Source organism: Chrysemys picta, chromosome 4 (assembly GCF_011386835.1).
Source record: "Chrysemys picta bellii isolate R12L10 chromosome 4, ASM1138683v2, whole genome shotgun sequence".
Lineage (NCBI taxonomy): Eukaryota > Metazoa > Chordata > Testudines > Emydidae > Chrysemys > Chrysemys picta.
Window position 1 is genome coordinate 31,894,463 of NC_088794.1, and position 24,592 is coordinate 31,919,054.

The window sequence follows — 24,592 nt, forward strand, 5'->3', positions numbered from 1 at the left end:
GCAGGGGGTTGGACTAGATGACCTCCTGAGGTCCCTTCCAACCCTGAGATTCTATATTGTTTAATTCTCTTTGTGATCATATAAGTCCCCCAGATCCCTTTGCCAGGAAATTCTGATGATTAAACAGCATACTGCAGGGAAACTATATCTAACACCTTCTTTCTTTATTAAGATGTGTTACTAATGAATACTGGAAAATCACTCAGTGTTAGTACAGCATCTGTAGATTAACATTAGCTTAGTCATATATTTTCATAAGGGGCCAAGGGCTGGAATTCAATCAATCACTTGAATTCACATGGCCTTCTTCATGCAGACGTCATGCTTTGCCAGTCAGAGCAAACAGAGGCAGCTCAAAAATTTATGGCCAAGATTTACACAAGTGGTTAGTGGATTTTGGATGGTTCCCTTTTTGGATGCTCCCAGGCTGAAGGGCCTGACTTTCAAAAAGTCAGACCTCTTTAAAGCGTCTCAAATTGGGCATCCTAAAATAAATTAGTTACTTCTGAAAATGTGGCCCCAGCTTTTAGACTTACATTTAAATGAAGGTAATGGTGCTACAACCATGTGGACAAAAAGTGTCTTCGGTCCCTCATGCCTGGATCACAGTTCTGGGAGAGGGGGAAACTTTTCCTTACTGCAAGAATATGTTTTTCTATCTACAGTGAGGCTAGCTTTGGAATTAGCATCTCACTCTCCCAGGTGGGGGAGCAGAAGGAGAAAGAAGGGGGATAATTAGACTGGGAACAGAAAGGGAGGGAACAATTATCTCCATTATATGGGTGTGTGGCTCTCTAGACCCTTCCTGGAAAGATCTTTGGGACAGAGAGGGGGATGTAAACTCATGGCTACATGTATATAGCTGTCATAATCATGACCATACAGGAGGGATCAGAGATAGAATTCAGGACCTCTGACTCTAAAAAACACATGCCCCTACCACATGAACTAACGGAGAATCTCTGTTACACATACCTAATATTGGGGCTGATATCTCCTGTGGCCTCTAACGGCTCGAGAGCAACATGAGGAAGGTAAGAGAATTCTGGAGTTCACTGAGGGGGAGGTGGAGAAGCTTGAATTTCATGTGGCAGAAGCAGGAGCACAAGCACCATCACTAAGGCTCAAGAAGAAGGTGGATATAGTGAGAAGGTTGCAATAGCCAAAAGTGGGAAATTACCAGAGCACACATTAAGGCCTGGGTAATAGGGATGGAAAAACACAGAAGAAGGTTGGGCAGCATCCTTCATTGCCTTGCATGTTGTGTAGCTATTTACACCTTTGCCATGTAGTTATTTAAATTGTGAATTGGTACCATATTACACCAACTGGGCATCATGTGTAACCATTTCCCCCTAGGCAAAGTGAGAGCAATGCAGTGGAGCATCAGGCTCCTTGTTGAGAAAGGAATGACAGGATTTTGTGGGGCACTAGCTGCGAGAAGATAAAAAAAGATGATACTAAGATTATAAGCGTGGGTGATGGGAAGGAGTGGTGTGGTCAGAATTGGCAGAGAAAGGAGTGAGAGTTTAGCCACTACATTAAAAGGTGACCAAGAAAAAGAAACCAGCAGGATACATAGGTCTTTAGAACTGTCTGTAATTTTACTACCAGTGCATGAATGGATCAGACAATAACATAGAACTTTGCAATCTTCATGTGACACGAATTTCTCCAACAATTGTTTTCTTCAGTGTTAATTTGAGGGGATTTGAGAAATTAGCAGAATAAAATTTGTTGAATCAGAGTAAATGGGTGATTTAAAAAAAATCTTGTATTGACTCTTCCAGGGGAAAAACAGGACTGGTCAACGGTTTAAACATGGACTCATCTGGTACAAAGAGGCCTTCAAGGATACAAGGATGAATCTGTTTGACCATCAGATGTGGACACTGCCCAAAGAAGGTTGAAAACTCAATTAGCGACTGGGCCGGCTTACAAGCCCGGAATTCAGACTCCTAGCAGCTGACTGGACCTTGTAAGTAACCTTAACATTCTTTTTCATCAGTAATTTCTTTACTGAGAGGCATGAATTTAGAAGTATTATATTAAACTGCATTTTCACTGAGGGCTTGTCTACTACACCAGTGGTTCTCAATCTTTCCAGACTACTGTACCCCTTTCTGGAGTCTGATTTGTCTTGCGTATTCCCAAGTTTCATATCACTTAAACTACTTGTTTACAAAACCAGACATAAAAATACAAGTGTCACAGCACACTCTTAATGAAAAATTGCTGACTTTCTCATTTTTACCATATAATAAAATAAATTGATTGGAATATAAATATTGTACTTACATTTCAGTGTATAGTATATAGAGCAGTATAAACAAGTCATTGTATGAAATTTTAGTTTGTACTGACTTCACTAGTGCTTTTTATGTAGCCTGTTGTAAAACTAGGCAAATATCTAGATGAGTTGATGTACTCCCCTGGAAGACCTCTGCGTCCCCCCAGAGATGTATGTATCCCTGGTTGTGAACCACTGGTTTAAACTACTGCTTAAGTCAATGTAACTTACATTATGCAGGGGTGTGAAAAAGCCACCCTCCTCAGTGATGCAAGTTACATCGACCTAAGTGCTGTCCACACTAGGGCTACGTTGGCAGGAGACGCTCTCCCCCCAACATCGCCTCCGCCTCTTGCTGAGGTGGAGCTCTTCACCAGACGTGTGACAGTGGTAGCGCAGTAGTGTAGACTAACCCTGATTTTAAAATGCAAAGCAAAGGGGACTGGATGATTCAGGGGATTGTTAATGGAATACAGAGACTTCCACCTCTGAGGGCCTGTTCTGTTGCCCATTAACGTAAATAGAAAGCCTCCTACAGCTTTGAATCAGTCCTAAGTCAACACTTGAAATCTAGCTTAAGTTGACATTGGCTAAAAGTCCTTACTATTTGTTGGTCTACATAGCACCAAATGGACAAATTTCCACCAAAATCCACCAATACAACTGATGTTTCTTGGCACCGTTAATGCCGGTCTCAGCAGAGAGGCCTGGGATTCAATGGACATGGAGATGAGACAATTCTGTCAACTGCAGTGTTGGTCCCTCTTGGGGAATGTCTGCCCTTCAAGCTGGAGGTGTAAGTTTCAGCTCAAGGAGACACACCTGCCCTAGCTCTGATCAAGCTAGTATGCTAAGGGTAGAAGGTAGCTGCCCCGAGTATGTGCCTAGCATCGAAGATGGGTACATACGCAGGGAAGCTAGCCCCTACTGCCACCACAGCTACACTCTTTAGTGCGCCAGCTCAATCAGAGCTACTGCGATTACTTATGTGATGGCAGCAGTGGCATAGCTATACTTCACGCTGCAGGTTTAAATTTCAGCTTGAGGAGATGTAATGAGAAACCTGTACAATAAGTCTAATATGCAGGGACTTGAACTAAAGTCCACAAAAGCAACTGGGACAGGAGTCTTTCTATTGATTCAATGGGCCTTGCGTCTCTCTATCCAATGTGAGATCTAGGTCACTGGGTAGAGAGAAGCAACTTCTAAATACAGTGTCACAAACACAATTGACTTTCTTTCTAGTTCCACAGGCAATTCCACTCCCCGTCCCATTTGGTTCAATTCAGCGTTAAATCCAATACATTCAGGCATCTGCCTGGGTTAGGTCTTCACACTAGAAATAGGTTTCTATACAAAATATGCCGTTGGTATGATTGTTCATTTCTAAAACAGTGGCAGGTTGGCCCATAACGAGAGGCTAGTACTGCCATCTCCTTCGCTTCTCCCAAAATTATGCTCAGTCCTTCTTTGTTTTTTAAATGGGAGAGGGTTTTATTTATCAGCATTCATTCATATTTTAAACATTGGAATAGAAATTGTTTCTCACTTTCAGTCTTTCCTCTGCCTTACTGATTATAAAGTCCTTGCTCTCTGTGTTTTCAGGGAATCTTGCCTCTCCCAGTTTCTATTTTCAGGTTATGATTGCTAAGGGTCTGATCCAAAGTTCATGGAAGTCAATGGGAATTTTTCCATTGATCTCAGTGGGGTTTTGTTTCAAGCACTAACTCCATATGTGGGGAAGGTCTGCCTGACTTTTGTGTCTTGCACTGTAGAATGATATTTTGTTGAAGGAATCAACAGTACATCAGCTTCTTGGTTTTGATCTGCCCTTCCAGAATGCTGTGCATTTTATTTTTAAGGGTTTGATTTAAGGGAATTTTGAGCGTTACTTGTTTTTCAGTAGGATTGTTTGTATCGTGGATCTTAGTGTCAATGTTTTTTGGGTCTCAGAGCAAAGCTGCATAGGAGTGAAGCGTATAACAAATTTCAGGTGTGGGTCTTTTAGTGCTATATGATGAAGGGAGTGGGTGGTGCTGTAAACTGAGATGGTAATAGAAACCATTTTTAATTGTTCGTTAATTAGAACATGGAATCCTTCTAGTTCTGCTCAGCATCCTTTGCTGGTAGAGTCCCAGAATGGCTTAGAAGCACAAGTCCTTTTGGTTTTTCTCTTGTCTCTGTGCATTTTCCTAATGGCACTTTTGCTCCTAAGTCTCTTGGACACTTTTGAAAAAAATCCCACTCCCTCTGAATGTGTAGTACTTGTTTGCAGAAATTCATGCTGTTTCTCCTAGGGCTTTGTCCTTTTTGGTACAATCTGCAGCTAATCCTCAGACTTCTCTTGTATAACAGAATGAATTGAATTATACTATTGAATAATTTTAGTGGTGTTTTTATCAATGGGTTGCATTTATCTCGTGGCTTCTTTATGGTGTAGAAGGCTCACAGAGCTTTTCCTTATACAGTAATACTTCTACAGCCAATTACAATACAGTAATTCATTTTATGCAGTAAGCTAGAGCTTGCATCTCAGTATAGATTTGCTCCACACATAAAGAACCTATATAATAGCACCAGTTGGAAAGAAGCCTATCGTTACAGCTTGTTATCTCTGAGAGTTTTCTCTATAGCCTCAATGAGAAATTAGGAAAGAAGCTGTCATTAGCCACTATAGCTTTATCTGCAAATTCAACAGAGTCCAAGCGACGGAAAAAGGTTGTCTGTCCTTTCTCAAGCTTTGTGAGCTTTTCCACTGCATAAATAGCCTAAACTTTAAGGGATCATTTTTCAGTAAGAGAGAGAGCTTCCACTTCATCCCGACATGCGGGATATGGGATCCTAATTCCAGCTGGTATCAATAGCATAGTGATCATAAAACTTACCCAGTGTCTAAGAGAGATGAAAGTCTATCCACCAGTGAGAGTCTGGTTACTGCACATTACTTCTTCCAGGGGTGTACTCTTTCTGGGTATCATTGGGAACAAAGGCTTCCACATCAGAGACACCTTTATGGCTGCATAAAAACAACAGCTGCCTAAGAGGATGTGATACTCACAGCTGCAAGTCTCGTGTGGGCTTATTGGTCTCCCATCTGCTTCTTTCAGGTCAAGAGTGCCTCTGGCTACTGGTACTAACTATGCACTTACGTTTTTAAGCGCACACAGAAGCAGACTCCTAGGCCACTGGCTCCTCCTATTTGCATGTCAGTCAATGATGCTGATAACCTTTCAGCCTATGAAATCAACCAGAAGAGTATATGCTTCTGTTGACATCTTCATTTTTAATGGAAAAGAATCTTTGCATTCTGACTTCAGACTGGGTCTTGTGAACAAGCAACGTCCTCACCCCATTCTAGCACAGAAGAAACACACACTGGGTTAGAACTTGATTCTGCAGACACTTACGCACCTGCTTAACTTTAAGCATAAAGCGAGTGAGCTCGGTGCAACTCAAAATCTTCTCTGTCTCACCAACAGAGGTTGGTCCAATAAAAGATATTACCTTACCCACCTTGTCTCTTTCATATCCTGGGACCAACATGTCTACAACAACACGGCATATAACTAAGCATGTGAGCAGTGGACTACTACTCTCACTTCCCAGAGTGGACTTAATGAGCTGAATTTTCCACCATGAGTCAGGAGCAATCAGTATTTTCAAACAGTCCCAATACATGCTAGGAGGGTGAGTTAACAGAACAACTATGCCTGCCTAGTCTACCTTGAGGCAACAAGAACTCTCTAGCCAGCCTCATCTCTCAGATCTATTGAGAGGAGCTTTCCCGTTGGACAAACTTTGGAAAAGAAGATCCTAAATATGAAAATTGATAAAGATGGTAAGTCAGACTCAGTCCTGGTGTAAGCAGATGCAGCTTCCAGTGACATCAGCTGGAGTTGTACTGGCTTACACTAGGACTGAATTTGGCCCTGTATTTCTAAGAAACCAGCCCTGTCCCTGCCCTTGAACGCATTTCCTTAATTCCGACTGATGACTGTGTTTCAGTTTTGATCCATGTGCCAGACAATGCAATGCAAGCCCGCTGCCTTACAAGCCTAACAAGGACTTTTATTGACTTGGATCCTCCTGCCTAGATGATGCACGGCCACCAATGAACAAAGAGGAAAAGGTCTCAGCTTCTCTCCTCACCATAGCAACCAAACACCTTATGCACCAAACACTTTTCTGTTTCATAAGCTGGTTGCCATGGCAAATTACTTATGTCAGAGGGGAACAGGAAGCATTCTGTGTTCTCTAAAGAAAACAAAACAAATGCTTAAACTTTATTTCTTATTAGTTCAATTTTGCCATGCTGCAAGTGACCCCTAAGCTCTGAGGAGACCCACGTCAGTGAAGTGGCCACAGTCTTCTAAATGTGTTAAAGGTACCCATGATTACTAAAGTGCATCTGCAGGAGAGTTGGATTCAGGGAGCCTAAGTTATCTGGGAAGAATATCAGCAAAATGATATTGGGGAGTCTGGCATTTTCACCAGGGAGACCAGTTTTCTCAGTATCCTTTGGAGGAGGAAGTTCTGAAACCATGCAAGGCAAGAATCTGCACTGACATTCAGAACATAACGTAAGAATGGCCATACTGGGTCAGACCAAAGGTCCATCCAACCCAGTATCCTGTTTTCCAACAGTGGCCAATGCCAGGTGCCCCAGAGGGAATGAATAGGTAATCATCAAGTGATCCATTCCCTCTCGCCCATTCCTAGCGACATTCTCCACTCCCTCCCACCCCCACAGATGCCCCAGGGAAGCTCTGATTTCAATTACACAGAAGATGCCTATGTACACTATGAGAAGGGACCAAATGAATGTGTGGTAAGAAAAGGATGGAACTACGGAAATGAGCAGCAATGTTCTGCTACCTAAAACAACCCAAGCTAAGCAAAGTTAGCCATGATGACCCACAGTGCACCTCAACCTTAATGTTCCTAGAAGACAGTAAAGGATTCAGTCCAGCTACTTGCAATCTAGATGCAACTGGGATCAATAATTCTCGTCAGTGTCCACGACAGGGGGCCAGGTTTTGATCTCCTTTACAACAGTGTAAAGTCAGCCTAACTCTATTAACTTCACTGGAGTTACTCTGGATTGACATTGGTGTAACCAAGGGCAAAATCTGGACACACTCAACTTACATCTCTTGGAATCTAGCAAGCTGTGGTGTTTGCTATGTCAGTGAGAAAGTTATCATGGAGAAACAACTTCTGTGATTAGCTGAAGGGCCGGGGCATGGGGGAAGGATAGTTCAGGCTTCAACTTGGCTGATTGCTGGATTTCTCTAGTGGAAATAGATAAATCAGAGGTACACCCTGCAGAATTATTTAGGATGATCTTCATCTATGATGGGACTTAAAGACCATTTTTTAAATTGTACCCTGTGTGAAGGTTTCTCGGACATAGGGTGGAAATCATGCCAAGCTACCTCAGGATACGTACATGCCTATTTAAGGCAGAGCATAGCTAAGGAATGACAGTTCTAATGATATATATATTTTTAAGTTACTCTTAGTGCTAGTGAAGTGTAATCACGTCGTCCCAAGACTAAACATCTCCTTGCCCAACATGCCACTCCTGGGTGGCACTACTGTCTGAGCTAGAAGACCCACTCCTTATTACAAGAGGCTGATATCTGCTATTTATCCAGAGAACACATACACCATGGGCAGCAAAATTGTAAACATCCGTACACTGCCTGACCAGAGTACCTCAGTACCAGTGGGACTGCTTGTAGGAGGGTGATTGCATACTCATTCTGTACTTTCCTTCTTTCTTGCCACTGGCATAACCAGCATCCATTTTGGCAGTTATGGTGGTTGCTTTGTAAAGTGAATAGTTATTGACGAGGAACAGGATTGAGGTCATCAAGGCAAAAAATTAACCATGAGATGGTAATGATTTTCACTGACTGTAGACCATCTCCAGGTGCAAGCCAGTGACCTAGAGATAATGAAAGAACAGCTATCACTGGTCTGCTGATACAGTCATTGTGCACTATACTGTGCAGTGAGACAACAGATTTGAATCTTCACTGGCAAAATTCAGGACCTGTAATTCACCACCAGGGCTGCTCCACTGTTTGCAGCAACTTTCAAAGCTGTACATCAGACAGTGCACATGTGTTTTTACTAGGGTTGTCAAGTGATTAAAAAAGTTTAACAATGCGACTAATCGCACTGTTAAACAATAGTAGAATACCATTTATTTAAATATTTTTGGATGTTTTCTACATTTTCAAATATATTGATTTCAATTACAAACACAGAATATAAAGTGTACAGTGCTCACTTTGTTTATTTTTGATTACAAGTATTTGTACTGTAAAAAAAAAGTTTTTTTTTTCAATTCACCTAATACAAGTATCGTAGTGCAATCTCTTTATCATGAAAGTTCTACATTTGTAAGTTTAATTATGTACAAAAAGACCCCTGCATTAAAAAAAATAAAACAATGTAAAATTTGAGACCCTGCAAGTCCATTCGGTCCTACTTCTTGTTCAGCCAATCGCTCAGACAAACAAGTTTGTTTTCATTTGCAGGAGATAATGCTGCCCGCTTCTTGTTTACAACATCACCTGAAAGTGAGAACAGGCATTCACAGGGCACTGTTGTAGCCGGCGTCACAAGATATTTATGTGGTAGATGCACTAAAGATTCATATGTCCCTTCATGCTTCAACCACCATTCCAGGGGACACATGTCTCTGCCAATGACAGGTTCTGCTTGATAACAATCTAAAGCAGTGCAGACCAGTGCATGTTCATTTTCATTATCTGAGTCAGATGCCACCAGCAGAAGGTTGATTTTCTTTTTTGGTGGTTTGGGTTCTGTACTTCCCGCATCGGACTGTTGTGCTTTTAAGATTTCTGAAAGCATGTTCCACATCTCGTCCCTCTCAGATTTTGGAAGGCACTTCAGATTCTTAAACCTTGGGTCGAGTGCTGTAGCTATCTTTAGAAATCTCACATTGGCACCTTCTTTGCGTTTTGTCAAATCTGCAGCAAAAGTGTTTTTAAAATAAACTACATGTGCTGGGTCATCATCCGAGACTGCTATAACATGAAATATATGGCAGAATGTGGGTAAAACAGAGCAGGGGACATACGATTCTCTCCCAAGGAGTTCAGTCACAAATTTAATTAAACACATTATTTTTTTAACGAGCATCATCAGCATGGAAGGATGTCCTCTGGAATGGTGGCTGAAGCATGAAGGGGTATAAGACTGTTTAGCATATCTGGCACGTAAATATCTTGCAATGCCAGCTACAAAAGTGCCATACAAATGCCCATTCTCACTTTCTGGTGACATTGTAAATTAGAAGAGGGCAGCATTATCTCTTGTAAATGTAAACAAACTTGTTTGTCTTAGCGATTGGCTGAACAAGAAATAGGACTGAGTGGACTTGTAGGCTCTGAAGTTTGACATTGTTTTGTTTTTGAGTGCAGTTATGTAAAAAAAATCTACATTTATAAGTTTCACTTTCACAACAAAGATTGCACTGCAGTACTTGTATGAGGTGAATAGAAAAATACTATTTATTTTGTTTATCATTTTTACAGTGTAAATATTTGTAATAAAAATATACACTTTAATTTCAATTACAACACAGAATACAATATATATGAAAAAGTAGAAAAACATCCAAACTATTTAATAAACTTCAATTGGTATTCTATTGCTTAACAGTGCAATTAAAACTGCGATTAATTTTTTTGAGTAAATCGCATGCGTTAACTGTGATTAATTGACAGCCTTAGTTTTTACCTCTGTCTCATGCAGCCATAATCTGAGCAGGGATAGACAGGACAACACTAAAAATGCCCAAGCTTCCACCAGCAGAACCGCACCACTAGTGAATTTTGCATTCCATTTCCCCTAGAATAGATGATGCCGTGCTACAGAGACTAGTGGAGCTGATATGTTACAAAGGAGACAGGCTTTCTTCTATGACTGTGGCAGAAGCAGTGACTACTTCCTCTTTACACTCTTGCTCTGGAATATTAATGAAATCAAGTGAATGCCAGGATGATAGAAGTCCTTGAGTTATACCTCCCTACTGCATACACAATCCCGATTGTGGTCAGGAAGGCAGACGAATGAAGGGGTAGACTTTGGTATTCTCTGTCCACAGTGCACGTTCTCTTTTCTTTGTGATCATGGGAGCATGCTGAAATGTTCCCCATTTCTCCCCCTTTATATTTTCTCATATCAGTAGGCCCCATGTCTGACCAGACTATCCTTCCAGTTGAGGAGGACAGCACTATACTTTATCTTCAGCTAGCCAGTGCCACTGCAGGTTTGGCTGGAAAGGTTTCTAGAGAGCTGCATACCCTGCCCTCTGCAGTCTAGGGCTCTTCCAGTGGGGTCGCTCATCAGCAAGAGCACCTCCTCTTGGCCAGACATGGTACAGCTGTCTCTTCAACTCTGGCCCCCTCTGTCAATAGTCCCTCCAAGCCTGTGGTGGTTTGCCCCTTCTTGCAACTCAGCCCTCCATCCAGGTACTTATAGTCTCTGTCCCTTTCAGAGTAGTAAGGAGTCCAACAAAGAAGAAGTCTAATGACCTTCTGCCAGGTTTTCAGCCCCACCCTGGACTCAACAGTCCGTGTCCCCTTGCATCAGGGCAGCTTTTACATCTCTTTTCCAGGTAGCTGGTAGGGAGATCCTCCTGCAATCCTCTGGGTTCCAGCCCAGGCACCCTGTTTGAAGCAGCTTAGCCTGTTTCTTCAGACTCATTGCTGCTTCCCCAGGCCAGTGGTTTGAGCATTGGCCTCCTAAACTCAGGGTTGTGAGTTCAATCCTTGAGGGTGCTATTTAGGGAACTGGGGTAAAAATCTGTCTGGGGATTGGTCCTGTTTTGAGCAGGGGGTTGGACTAGATGACCTCCTGAGGTCCCTTCCAACCCTGATATTCTATGATCTGCCTCTCAGCCCCTTTCACAGAGAGATTCAGTCTAGTGCTTTGTCCCTGGAGGGTCCAGCTGCTTCCTGCCAGCTTACACTCAATGCAAAGCCATCCCCTTCTGCCTGGTCCATAAGCTTTTATCCTAGCTCTTGCTGGTCCACCAGTTAGCTGCAGCTGAGGAGGTATTTATTCTGTCTCTTAACCCCTTAATGGCTGTGGCAGGATAAGGTTTATATACCTCATCATAGTTCTACATAGAATGTGCAAACTGCATCAGATTGATGGCTGGTCAGGTTTCAGACCAGTTAATATTAGTGGACAGGTGTTCACATCATAGAAACCGCCATCAAGGCACCCTTGTTGGCAGTCTCACTGTGGCCAGCTCTACACTATTACTCCTGGGGGAATTCTGTGTCACTGCACGTGTGCAGAATTCATGGCCCCGCAGATTTCTTTGCTTATCCACAGAAAAATGACTTCTGACTGGGAAGTAAAGGGAAGCCACAAGAGCGGTTATATGCCCACTCCTTGGCAGTGCAGACAGGTCGGTTTGGGCATCCAGAGCAGCTGGTAGATACACAAATCACCACTTGGGGGGAGGGGAGGGCTGGGTAGTCATGTATATGAGAGAGACAGAGACACTCTGTCCCTCTTGCTAACTCTTGCAGCATGCACAGCGCAGGGTTTGGGTATTTCTGAAGAGGTAGGCATGGGGCAGGCTCTGTTGCCTCAGGCAGAGGAGAATGTAGCAGCCTGCCTGCCTGCTTAATGAATTGTTCCCATTGTTCTTAATGAATTCCCCCAGGAGTATAAAATAGGTGTAAACATTTTAAGGCTCCATTACATTGCCAGAGTGGTGTAAAGGAGCTGTATTGTAAAGGACAGTATGGCCACATAAATGCTTATGGTGCTTTAATGATTAAAACGGGTCTACATTTTGGACTGAAAAAATTTCCTATCGAAATGTGCTCCATTAACTGTTTGCTACTGACCTTTTTGGAGATGGTCAGTAGCCAGTATAAATTGTGAGTTTGAGTCCCCAGCCCTCACTTGCTCTTCAGGTACCTATGATGTAACATTGAGCATATGACTGCATGTATTTGTTGACTAATAACTAGACGTAAAGAGTCAATACTAGCTACATTACTATTAGACAGAGGGGGTTTGATGATTTCCTCCAATGCTCCCCATCCTATTCTCCATCCATTGTATTGTAGTTTAAATACATTACCAAAATAATTGAAACTAGCTGGATTATATTGCATCATTTAAAAAAAATGCAGAATTTTAAAATATTGTGTTCAGAATTTTTAGGTTTTTTTGACACAAAATTCCCCCAGGAGTAACACTATAAACTTACATCCATATAACTATGTTGTGAAAAATCCACACCCCTGAGTAACAGTTATACTAACCTAACCCCTGCTGTAGACAGCGCTATGGTTCTCCCATCAACATAGCTACCGCCTCTCACAGAGGTGGATTAACTATGCCTATAGGAGAAGCATCTTCACTGAAGCACTGCTGGAGGGTTTTAAGCATACCTTTCCCTGTGAGTGGAGAAGCCCAGGAGTGTCCTAGCACAGGGACTGAAATACCCTAAGGGCACTATCTGGCAAAGCAGTGTGGGAGTTGCCCAGGTCCTTTATGTTCTGTGGCTAAACAAAAGACTCCATCCTCCAGAGTCATCAAATAGGCCAGCACCTTTCACCAGCATTAAATCCAAGTTAAAAGGAAGTGAGGGAGGCTGGCAACGCAGGATGCCTTGTTGCTGCGAATATAAAAGGCCAGATCTTCAGCTGGTGTAAATCAGCACAGCTCCACTGAAGTCAATGGAGCTAGGTTGCTTTACGGCTACTGAGAATATGGCCCTAAATGTCTGTTTTTATAAAAAAAAAGAAAGAGAGAAGTGGGAGGAGACCAAGACTTATTAAACAAATGTCTAGGTTTGTGTCTGGATCATTTGTGTTCTTATCCTGATGTGTGGTTATAACTCACCATTAGCTGATGAAGTTCTTATTGCAGCAGTCTATAAACAATCAATACTCCCCAACGTCTCTCTAGTCCACGGGCTGGCACCACGGGTTGAGTTAGGCGCTAAAAATAAGGGCTGAGCAGCAATTCCCCTCCCGCTACTGCGCCTTCCCTCAAGCCCCCAGCCCTCCCAGTGCCCCGGCCGAGGCGGCAGCAGGAGGCGGAGGGAGGCGCCTTCAGCGTCGGTGACTGACGCGGCCCGCAGCCCACCAGGAGGGCGGAGGAGCCGGGGCTGTGCGCCCGGGTGCCCGGGCTGGCGCGGAGCGCCTATCAGCGGCGGCGGGAGGCGGTGAGTGACTGGTGGGCGGGGAGCGGAGCCTGGGCGTGTGCCGCTCGCCGCTGCCGGGGCTCGCCGAGCCGCCTCTGGTGCACACACACGTACATTGTCCGAGCGAGCTGCCGCCGCCGCCGCAGCGAGAGAGCGCCCCGGGGCTCGGTGCCAATGCGGGGTGGGCGCTGCAAGCCGGGAGCTTCTCCACCACCCCGGTGGAAAGTTCATCTTCGCCTGGGCCCGCCGCACCATTGATCCAGAGCGGCCGCCGCCGGGGAGGGAGGCAGGATCTGCGGCTCTGGCCGGGAGGGGGGATTTTTTTTTGCCTTTTCCCTCCAAACTTTCTGTGCGCGCCTCCCGCAGAAGGCCTCCCGCCCCCGCCGAGGATTTGCCTCTTCCCCGTTTTCTGCCGTGCAAGGAAAGCCGCCGGGGCGGGCGCGAGCGCTGGTAAGTGCCCCCCGTCTCCTTCGCTTTGAGGGGCTTGGAGGTGGCGTTGCAGCCCCGGGAGTTGTTTTTGCGGCTGGTTGGTTTCCAAAGTACGGGCAGCGGCAGGAGGGGGGGGGGTGGTCTCTGCCTGTGCCCCCTCCCTCCCACGCAACCCCCCCGGGAATGCTCAGGGCGGCGGGCGTGCAGCAGGCACTGCAGTGGCACGGGCAGCGTGTCCCAGGGAGCATGTGTGCGCGGTAAGGACTGGTGGCTGCAACCGGGCATTGCAGAGCAGAGCTGGCTTTCCTGGGCAGCAGGCGGCGGCTGCTTTCGCTGCTCGGGGGGTCGCTCGCTGGAGCTCCGTTGATCCTGCACCAGATTTGATACTAGGCTCCAAAGTGAGCTGGGAGGATCAACCCACCCCTCTTCGGAGTCGGAAAGCGGATGCCTTTGATAAAAGTGTGTGTGTGGGGGGTGGGGGGGGGAGATGGTCCGTGCGTGCCTGCCTGGATGCATCAGTTTGGGAGGGAGGGAGCACTTGTATAGGGAGGAGGACGAGGGGGTACGTGTGTTCAGGGCTATGCTTGTGAGGGGGCAGCAGCAATGGGAGGGGTTACATCTGTTGCGGAGAAGGGAGACAACAGTGGGTTGTGTCTGGGAAGGGGCCTCTGGGTTGGGGTGGAAGAGTAGCTTTGGCCTTGGGTGTGTCAGGGGCTGCACCTGGGGGGAAGAAGGTAGTGAGGGGAGAGGGGGTAGCCACCTGTTGGTGGGGCAGGCTGCAGTTTTTCTTCCCATGATTCTCTGATCATTTGAAAATTTGTTCCCTCTCCATCCTCCAAAAGCTTTCACTCTTCCCCTTGATTTTCAGACCCTCTTGTGAAAATCAGACCCCAGCAGCCTGCTTAGAGGCCACTGGGTGGTCCTCATACCTCCAGATTTAAAAGCCTCTGTGCTAGCAGAGGGAGATGGTGGCATTCATGTATGTGTGTGACTAGGCTGTTTGACAATGGTATAGATTTCTCCTCATGTATGTCCCAGCCCAGCTGCCCTCTCTCAGCTGTGGCACTCCACCTCCCTCTGCACCTTGTGCACCAGGGAGGCAGTGGCAATAGGATCTCAGGGCAGCTGCTGATGACTTGTGCGCTTTCTTCCTGTCCGTTTCTTTTCCCTCCCCAAAATGTGACAGGGCTTCCAGATGGGAAAGGAAGGGATGGGGGAGAATCACCTGCTGGCCTGCCCTCCCAGTCTTACAATGACTCTGCTTTCTGTAAACACTTCCTGCCAGTCCAGAAAACATGGGGAAATAAATGGGAGGGGCCCTGCATCCTCCAGGAGAATACCACAGTCTGCTGTCACGTTTCTCTTGCCTATTTTTTTTTCCTGCCTCTCTCGTTTTTCATCTTTCCCAGATCCCTTGGTATCGCTATACTGATGCCTACAGTGATATCACTATCAGCAGCAGCTTTAGGGAGTGGTCTATGATGATAGCACAGCAAGACTTCTGATAGCTGAGCCTGGGTGGCCACTGTTCTTTCAGTCATCATGTGCCATTGAATTGGTGCAGTAATAATAATGCCTCTGAGTGCCTTTCGTTCCAGAGGGTCCTGCAACCCGTTACAAGGCAGGGGCTAATACAGAGGGTGGGGTGGGGGACAGAAGAGAGGAGTCTCTCTAGGATTCTTCCGCCTTCCAGGGTGCGTCTTGCTTTCTAGTCTCAAGTATTATACTGTGGCCACACACAGGTAGAGGAGGGATGGACACAGCTCCCAGTGCAGTGTCACTTAAGCATAATGCCAGGAAAACACTTTCACCCTTCTGTAGTGCCAGGGTGAGGCTTGCTGTCTCTGCAATTGGGAGGGAAAGCCAAATGGAAGTCCGAGCTGGGATTAGCAAACTCTGAGTGGCTGATGGTCAGCTCTTGAAATGCCTTGTACAGCGTTGTACATCATAGTGGGGCACACGCTGGGGTACTGAGGCTGAGATTTTCAAAAGAAGCCTAAGGGAATTAGGTGCTGAACTCTCTTAGATCTGGCTTACACTCTCAGTTGTCCACTACAGGTGTGCTTTTAAACGGACTTAAACAGGCACAAACATTTGAGTGGATACACTCTTTGTATTGGGCTAGGGTGAGCAGATGTCCCGATTTTATAGGGACCGTCCTGATTTTAGGGTCTTTTTCTTGTATAGGCTCCTATTATCCCCCACCCCGTCCCGATTTTTCACATTTGCTGTCTGGTCACCCTATATTGGGCTGAGCTTGTCTTATATCAATTTAGCTCGCGTTGGTAAATTTTACAGGTGTGAGCAAAATTGATATAACCTGTTTTAAACTGATAGAAGCATGTCCACAAGGGGTCTGCCCTGGTGTAATGAAAGAGTTATTAAAGGAGCCTTAGGCCCCTTTGAAAACCACAGCCTAAATGCACAAAATAAGCAAGAAAATTACAGGCCCAAGCGGGGACTGGCTGGCTCCAGGGGTTGGTGTTGAGATGCACAGATCCTTTATATGTCTAAGACCTTGTCTACACAGGGGTTTTAGCCAATGATGTTGCACTGCTTCAACATCCCCACCCCGGCAGAGATACATTGCACTTGTGTAAACAATGACTTGCATTGGTGCAGCATATGAGGTCATAGAGTTTAAGGCCAGAAGGGAACACTAGATCATCTAGTCTGACCTGTATATCACAGGCCACCAGCATCCACCCACTAAACCTAACAACTGAAACTAGACCAAAGCATTACAGTCCATAGGACACGACTATATTAAGGCAGAGAATAGGAGAGATTGAGGTGACCAGTGCCAGAGGCCTCTACAATGTCAGGGAATTGACTAAGAGAGAGAGAGACCCAGTTAATCCTGGCAAGTGATTTGCATCTTATACTGCGGGGGAAGGGGGGGAACCCCCAAGGTCACTGCCAATCTGACCCGGGGGAAAATACCTTCCTGACTCTACATGTGGCAATCAGTTAGACCCTGAGCATGTCAGCAATAACCAACCAGTTAAGCATGTGACCAAGGGAATGCTCAGTGCCACCCCAGAGGTCTGGCCCACCCAGTCAAATGTCCTATCTCTTGATGAGGCCATCTCTGATGCCTCAGAGGAAGGAGACCAAACTGCTACCTACTTCCAAGAATACACGGGGTGGGGTGGGCGGAGGAGGAGAATCCCTTCCTGACCAGGGTGGATTGATTTAACTCCCCAAGTGGAAAGTCTTGATTTAAATTATCAATTTTAATCAACTTTTCCATTTCGACTTCATTTATGTTCTAAAGAAAGATTCATTCTCATTGGTGGATATCACTATTAAAACATGTTGATTTACGACTAAATAGAGTCTTTACACTAGATTTGGTAAGTCTTTTTGCTATCTAGGGAGGTACACTATAACTACGCTTATTTAAGCAAGTACGTACCTTTATATTTTCAGATTCTTCATTGTACATTTTTAGTAAGTTAGAAAATGGTGAATGATATATTGCTTATTTACTAGATCATTAACTTTTTGCTTGTGATTTGTGTAGAGCTGCATTAGGATGGTCAATGGAATTTAATTGCACACAAAACAGCATATAAAATTTATTTCTATTAAAACAACCTTAAATGTTTTGAATACATTAACTTCTGTTATCAAAATGTGTTTCACATTTACAACTTATTTATTAAACAGAGGGACTGACTGTAGTCAGTAGATTAAACTGATCATTCCAGATCAGTCTGGGAAAATTTTCAAATATGCCTAAGTGAAAGTGACTGAAGCTTAAATTCCTGCTCACCTAATATGCATCCGAAGAAGTGGGCTGTAGTCCACGAAAGCTTATGCTCTAATAAATCTGTTAGTCTCTAAGGTGCCACAAGTACTCCTGTTCTTTCTGCTCACCTAAGTCTCTTGAAAATGAGTTTCCCAAGATACTTAGGCTGTCCTTCAGACTTTTAAAACTAGTAGATCTCATCCCCTTCCTCCTTGGTCTTTATTCATAGACTGGAAGAGAGAGACAAGTTTTCCTACTTTTTTTTCAACTCTGAATCAATTTCTCAACTTTGAATGAATTAGTCCAAATGAAGAAAATATTTTTCTGTGCCTGCAGAGAAGGCTACTGCTGTCAAAAGCTGGTTTAGCACTTCAAGAAACTCTGATTCCAGGTGCTTAGCTAATAACTTCCACCAGTTCAGTCGTGTGACTTTCTTTAAAACCTCAGCAAGCATGACATGTACTGCTTGAATGTTTCACATCCAGCCCTGAAATTTATTATGGTTGGCACAATTGATGGGTGATTGGATGCCCATGTCATAGCAGCAGCTTCTTCAGCAGTTAGACATCTATCCTGATGCTTTGGGTTGAGAATATTGGCAAGAAAATGAGGTGGAGTAAGTGCTCGATCCATCTGCTGCTTTGCTGCTTGCTATTTAACTTTGTTGTTGGGTAGTTTTTTTCTCCAGTACCTTTTGAACTTCTTTCCAGATTTAAAAATCATCAGCAATACAGCAGCAGTCTTTCTGCAGTTTGTCCAAGGCTATGGAAATATGCTGAAACCTATCTTCTACTTAATCCTGACCCTGGCAGGTGACTGCCTGAACCATAATCAGGAGGGACCATCAGGGTTGCCAAGCCCTGCCCCCACCATCACAAACAACCGCATCATACTAATCCAATCATAAATTTGTCCAGCTCTCTTGAAACTCATTAAGTTGAATCAGCAGGTCCAATCTAGTCTGGGTCAATGGTAAATAACCAGTCTGATGGCTTTTCATTGGTCTAGCTATCTTACGTACTTGTATAGTCCCCATTACTGCAGTCCCTCACTGTCTTTTAATGTATTTATCCTCACAGCCTCTCTGTTATCCCTGTTTTACATGTGGGGAACTGAGACACAGAGTGGCTAAGGCCCAAATCCTCAAAGGTATTTTGACTCCTAATTTCCATTGAAATACCATAGCTCTCTAAATCTGAGCCTAAGTGATATGCTCAAGGTCACCCACTAAGTCTTTGGTGGATCAGGACTTGAAATGCAGTCTCTCCGGGGTCCAAGGGCTACTGCCTTTAACCACTGGACTGTCCTCCTCTGTTCATCAAAGATCTTCTCCATCCTGTTCCTAAAAGACAAACTTTTCTATGGCAGAAGCACCAGCACAACTGCTGCTAAAATTGATACCCTTGTTCACAGTTTCATTAGAGAGGCCAAGGACTGGCTGGGCCTGGAGAATGAATTTCCTTTTCCTAGAGGAAGTTCCTCCATGTCAGGGCAGAGTCATGTTTGTGTGGCACCTACCATTGTGGCACGTTTCATCAGAAGGAAATGCACTTTGTTTTTAAAAGTGAAAGATGAAGGATGGAAGGAAAAATCTCCCATGTTTGTTTTTTTAAAAATAAACAGCTTTTAAATTAGCAATAATTATCTCAGTGCGGGGCATCTCTGGAGTGCTAATGATTCGACAGGGTTTAGGACCTGAAGTGAACTCTTCTAGCTGGCATCCGTCCCCAGAAATGCCCTGAGCTTGGTTCTTCAGTGCTTAGCTACAGTAAATTGTTGATATTACATAGTAATAACATGAACAGCATTTGATAGCCTAATATGTTGGCAAATTGCAAAGTGCCGATTTCCCAGACTGGTGCCATATCACTTTGAAAGGGCTCTACTCTACTGTACTCTCTGATTGCTTATAAAGAGGGAGGTCATCGGCTTATTATATTAGTTCTCCAAAGGAGGTCTGGAAAAAGCTAATAGTGTGTGCATCAATTTCCATATAATTTCATCTTTCATCTAAAAAACTAATTACATTTCTACCGTTATAGTTGCACAGATAATCATACAAATATGAATTGGTGCAGCGCTGGCTTCCTAAGTCTGCAGGCAGACAGCTCCAGTGCCTCTTCTTCTGCTTATGCAGACTGAAGACATTGCATAGGTTCATGCCCAGTTCTTCTTTGAATATTTGCAAGGACTAGAACCTTAATTACATGTACCCAAGAAAGCTTCCAGCTTGTCTTATGCAGGTATATGTTTCAGACCCTGGAGATATTACATTATCCTGACCACAGTAACGTGAGACTGTAGGGTTGGTTCATTCTTTGCTGATGATGAAGATGGTGGCTATGGGCATGGCAAAATAACTTTTATGTTCTTAGTATCACTGTAGTTAGTATCTTGAGATCTATGGTCATACATGTTACGCATGTTCATTGAGACAGATTACGGCAGAAGGCACATGGTTTCTATAGTGTGTGAGATCCTGCATGCCATTCCCCATGGTGAAATGGATAAATGCAGGATGTCTGTGTGGCCCATTCTACTCTGGTGATGTCTTATGCACTTGACTATAGAATTCCACACCTTTCCAAATTAAAGCTGAATATGGGGGAATGCCTTACTTGTAGCAACCAGTACAGTCAAATTACACTGTTTGAAGAAACCAGCTTCATCAGTGTGCGGTTCTTGTGTAGGTCTATGGGGGAAGGAAGGAGGGCCAGCTAGGACTTATCCCTCTGCCATCCTAGAGGGGCCAGTCATCAGGGCTTGAAAAGAATTACCAGATACCTACTAGCCAGGGTAAAAAATAACTGCAACCCAAAGTTTAAAGCAGAGGTGGGCAAGCTATGGCCCGCGGGCCACATCCGACCCGCGGGACCGTCCTGCTTAGCCCTTGAGCTCCCAGCTGGGAAGGCTAGCCCCTGGCCCCTCCTCCATTGTCCCCCCTCCCCCGCAGTTATGCCGCCGCGCAGCTTGCGCCTGCCCACCTCCCAGGCTTTCCAATAAGCCAGTCCTGCTGCTCTGAGTGGCATGGTAAGGGGGTGGGAAGCAGGGGGTGGGTGGGAGGGTTTTAGATACGGGGCAGAAGGTCCTGGGGAGCAGTTGGACGGGGCGGAGGTTCTGGCGGGGGGGCGGTTTGATAGGTGTGGGAGTCCTGGGGGGCCTGTCAGTGGTGTGGATAGGGGTCGGGGCAGTCAGGGGACAAGGAGCAGGGGAGGTTGGATGGGTTGGGAGTACTGAGGGGGGCGGGGCCAGGCTGTTTGGGGAGGCACAGCCGTCCCTACCCGGCCCTCCATACAGTTTTGCATGTGCCCCTCGGGCCAAAAAGTTTGACCACCCCTTGTTTAAAGGAACAAGAGTTGTGTATTACACTGTATCTAACTGTATCCTATTGTCATGCATCTTTCTACTTAATGTTTTAAAATGTAAACTTACAACCACGGCTCATCAAATACCGACACACACACAAAAATCTGAATATATTTGAATTCCACCTGTATTATTCTAATATATTAGTAATCTGATGACTAATATACAGCTGGTCAAATTCCACAGAGTATTATTTGAATACATTATTTGACAAATACAGATAAAATTAATCAAATGAATTATTTGCTGAGTGCTGTTTAACCATCCTGCCTTGCTACATTTCTCTTGGTTGTTTTTTAGACCTTTTTTCTTCCTGTCTTCACTCCACTTGTTTGCATAATAAACTGCGGTATATCTTTCCCTGAGCTCTCTTCAGTGTCTTTTCTTCCCCTATCCATCCATTGTTCTTAACATCTACCCGTGTATCTTCTTTCCTTTTTTCTTCTCCTAAAACCTTTCTCTCTTACTTCTTTTTTTCTAAGTTATCCCATTATTCCCACTTTTTCCCTATCCCCTCAGAGGAAATGCAAATAATATCAAATGCCTCACAGCCAAATGAACTAAATTTACTAATTGCATATGAATATGAAACCTGGGAATGACCACGGGCAGTTCTACTCCATCTTTCTCTTGTTTTCTGGCTGTTGCAAGAAGGGTGTTTCTGCAGTTCTATATCTCTTTCAGCATTCATATTTGGTTGGAGATAAATTATATCAGAATTGGAAAAGGTTCAGAAAAGGGCAACAAAAATGATTAGGGGTATGGAACAGCTTCCCGTATGAGGAGAGATTAATAAAACTGGGACTTTTCAGCTTGGACTAAGGGATGACATGCTTGAGGTCTATAAAATCATGACCGGTGTGGAGAAAGTAAATAAGGAAGTGTTATTTATTCCTTCTCATAATACAAGAACTAGGGGTCACCCAATGAAATTAATAGGCAGCAGGTTTAAAACAAACAAAAGGAAGTATTTTTTTCACACGACGCACAGTCAGTCTGTGGAACTCTTTGCCAGAGGATGTTGTGAAGGCCAAGACTATAACAGGGTTCAAAAAAGAACTAGATAAATTCATGGAGGATAGGTCCATCAATGGCTATTAGCCAGGATGAGCAGAGATAGTGTCCTAGCCTCTGTTTGCCAGAATCTGGGAATGGTCGACAGGGGATGGATCACTTGATGATTACCTGTTCTGTTCATTCCCTCTCGGGCGCCTGGTATTGGCCACTGTCGGAAGACAGGATACTGGGCTAGATGGACCTTTGGTCTGGTGCAGTATGACCCTTCTTATGTTCAGTGAATATCTCCAGTGCCTGCTTTTGCTGTTGCTCAGAGATTTCCCTCAGCTGCAGAATGAAATTGACCAGATTCTTGTAATTTTCACTGTTGCCCAGAAAGAGCTTGAAAACAAGTAGTGAAAACTGATAAATCTCATCAGTTTTCACTCTGCTGCAGCTTGTGGGAACTCTGAGCAGCAGTCACCACATATGACTTGTCTGCAGGCTCAGAAAGGCAGAGCTGTTATCAGTTTGTTTGGAAAGTTTTCTTCACAACCATTAGAGATACATTTCTTATCTTAAAAATTCTTAATTTTGCAAAAGAAGACTGCACTTGTAATGGAAAGATTCTGTCTTACCCTGGACTAGTGGATTTTTTAAAGACTTACCAGTAGGTCCCCACCTCCTTCATGTGAGAGCAGGGATCCACTTCCCCCAAGAACTGATCAACTCACAAATTGCTTTTTAAATGTCACTTTCATTTGTGTGCTTTCTTCAGTGTGCTTGCTAGTATTTTTTAAAAGCTAGGGTCCTCTCTAGGAACATAGGACTTGCCAGACTGGATCAGACCAGTGGTTAATCTGGTCCAGAATCCTGTCTCCGATGAGTATCGATTGCTTCAAAGGAAAGTGCAAAAAATCCTTCTTTAAGCAGTTGTACCCTCAAGGAAAGAGTCCTCATGACCCCCATTAGTTAGAGGTTGGCTCAAGCCCTGAGATGCGCAGGTACCGCAATAATGGGCCACTGCATAAAAGCCTACATAGATAGAAGCATGAGGGCTTCTATTACTTCCAAAGCTATTTTTATTTTAATTCTTAGTATTGTAATTCTGGATGTTATTGTTACCCGTATAAATGTCCAATTACAGCTCTTGGCCACCATATATTGTGACAGTGAGTTCCACAGACTAATTCTGTTTTGTGTAGGGAAAGGTATTTTAAACTTTCTGCCTTTAAATGTCATTGAATGTCCTTATGTTCTTGTATTACTACACAGAATGAATAGTAGCATACAATATACTTTCTTTGTTTTATTCATCTGCTGTCTAAACTAAATAGTCCAAGGAAGAACTTCCTAATGAAGAGAGACTTGCTGTGTAAAGGATTGGAAAGGCCCTTGAGAGGCTCTTTCCCCACTCCCTTCCCCGGTTTACCCCCTGTGTATGGTATCAGAGCTCAGGAAGATTGCTCTTGGAAGGCATAGGGAATTGGTGCTGTTTGATCTCTTCTGGTGGTAGGACTTTGAGCATCTGTAGGCTTTCTGACCTACTTTTTTGAGAGCGCCGGTGGGAGCGGGGACAGGTTGTCATGCATGCCTGAGGCAAAGACTTGGGAGGATAATAGCCCTCTTCCAAATGGTGGCCTGAATATGATGCCCTCCATCTCAGGTTAAGCTTGCCTCCTGCATTACTACTTTGATGCTTCCTATTCTCCCATGTTGCGGTATACTGGAAATGTCCTTTTTGATAGAGGTAATTTAAAAAAAAAAAAAAAAAAAAAGCTTTGTGTTTTCAGTGAGGATTGTGTCTTGTCTTGGATGCATCGCTCAGCGGGCTGAGAAGAATGAACGCAGTCTGCTTGGTTTACAGCAAAAGAACAGCGAGAGGGAAGTGTTCGGGTGATGTCTTGTGCGCCAGTGCCTCTCTCAGCTGTTAATCACAAAGTTGTTAGCTATCTTTGAGCAGGAGGTACTATATGTTGTAGCCTTCTGATTTCAGTACTGGGAGTTGTACTATGACCTCCTTGTATCCATAAGGAGATGTCTGTTTCACTTGAGGGGGGGCCTGTATGTGGTATGAAATGTTGGAACAATACTCCAGTGAATAGCCACACTTAAAAAGTCAGATGGCATATATTATATTATATGTGAAGATTTGACCTGGGAGGATATTCCCTGGCAGTTAATCACCCATGATGGGGACAGGATGAAGCTGGCAGTAGTGGTTATAAAAATCAAAAGAAGAAAAACCTGTTTTATCATCTAGAAAAGTCAGAATATGACTTGTGTGTTGTGCCATGCTCATATTCAGTTTCTAGTACAGAAGTGTCTCTAGAAACTACAGACCAGTACAATAAGAAAGCAAAACTTCATTTTCATCCTTCAATTGGAATGAAACTTTCAACTACTGCATGTGCGGCAGAACAGTTAAGAATCTGTGGTAGAGAGAATGGGGGTGTGTACTGCAGTACTTTTGGTGGGCATCCTAATGAGACAAGACATCTGGGTGGCTCATCTGTCTGGGCCAGGAGGTGACGCATAGTTT

The 24,592-nt window shown here is 44.2% G+C and overlaps 2 protein-coding genes across 7 annotated transcripts in view; one reads left to right on the plus strand and one right to left on the minus strand.

Moving 5' to 3' along the window:
- LRRC56 (leucine rich repeat containing 56) overlaps window positions 1-13,339 on the minus strand; it is a 161,194-nt gene extending 147,855 nt beyond the window's left edge. The window contains exon 1 of one of the 3 annotated variants that reach the window (XM_065591963.1): window positions 13,202-13,339. The gene's annotated coding sequence lies outside the window, so the exon portion shown is untranslated. The remainder of the gene's footprint in view (window positions 1-13,201) is intronic. The other 2 variants (XM_065591964.1, XM_065591968.1) reach the window with 2 other exon arrangements.
- Window positions 13,340-13,429: 90 nt separating this feature from the next.
- The window catches only part of HRAS (HRas proto-oncogene, GTPase), a 77,805-nt gene continuing 66,642 nt past the window's right edge, over window positions 13,430-24,592 (plus strand). The window contains exon 1 of one of the 4 annotated variants that reach the window (XM_065591982.1): window positions 13,430-13,526. The gene's annotated coding sequence lies outside the window, so the exon portion shown is untranslated. Of the gene's footprint in view, window positions 13,956-24,592 lie in introns of all 4 variants that reach the window. The other 3 variants (XM_005279863.5, XM_005279861.5, XM_065591981.1) reach the window with 3 other exon arrangements.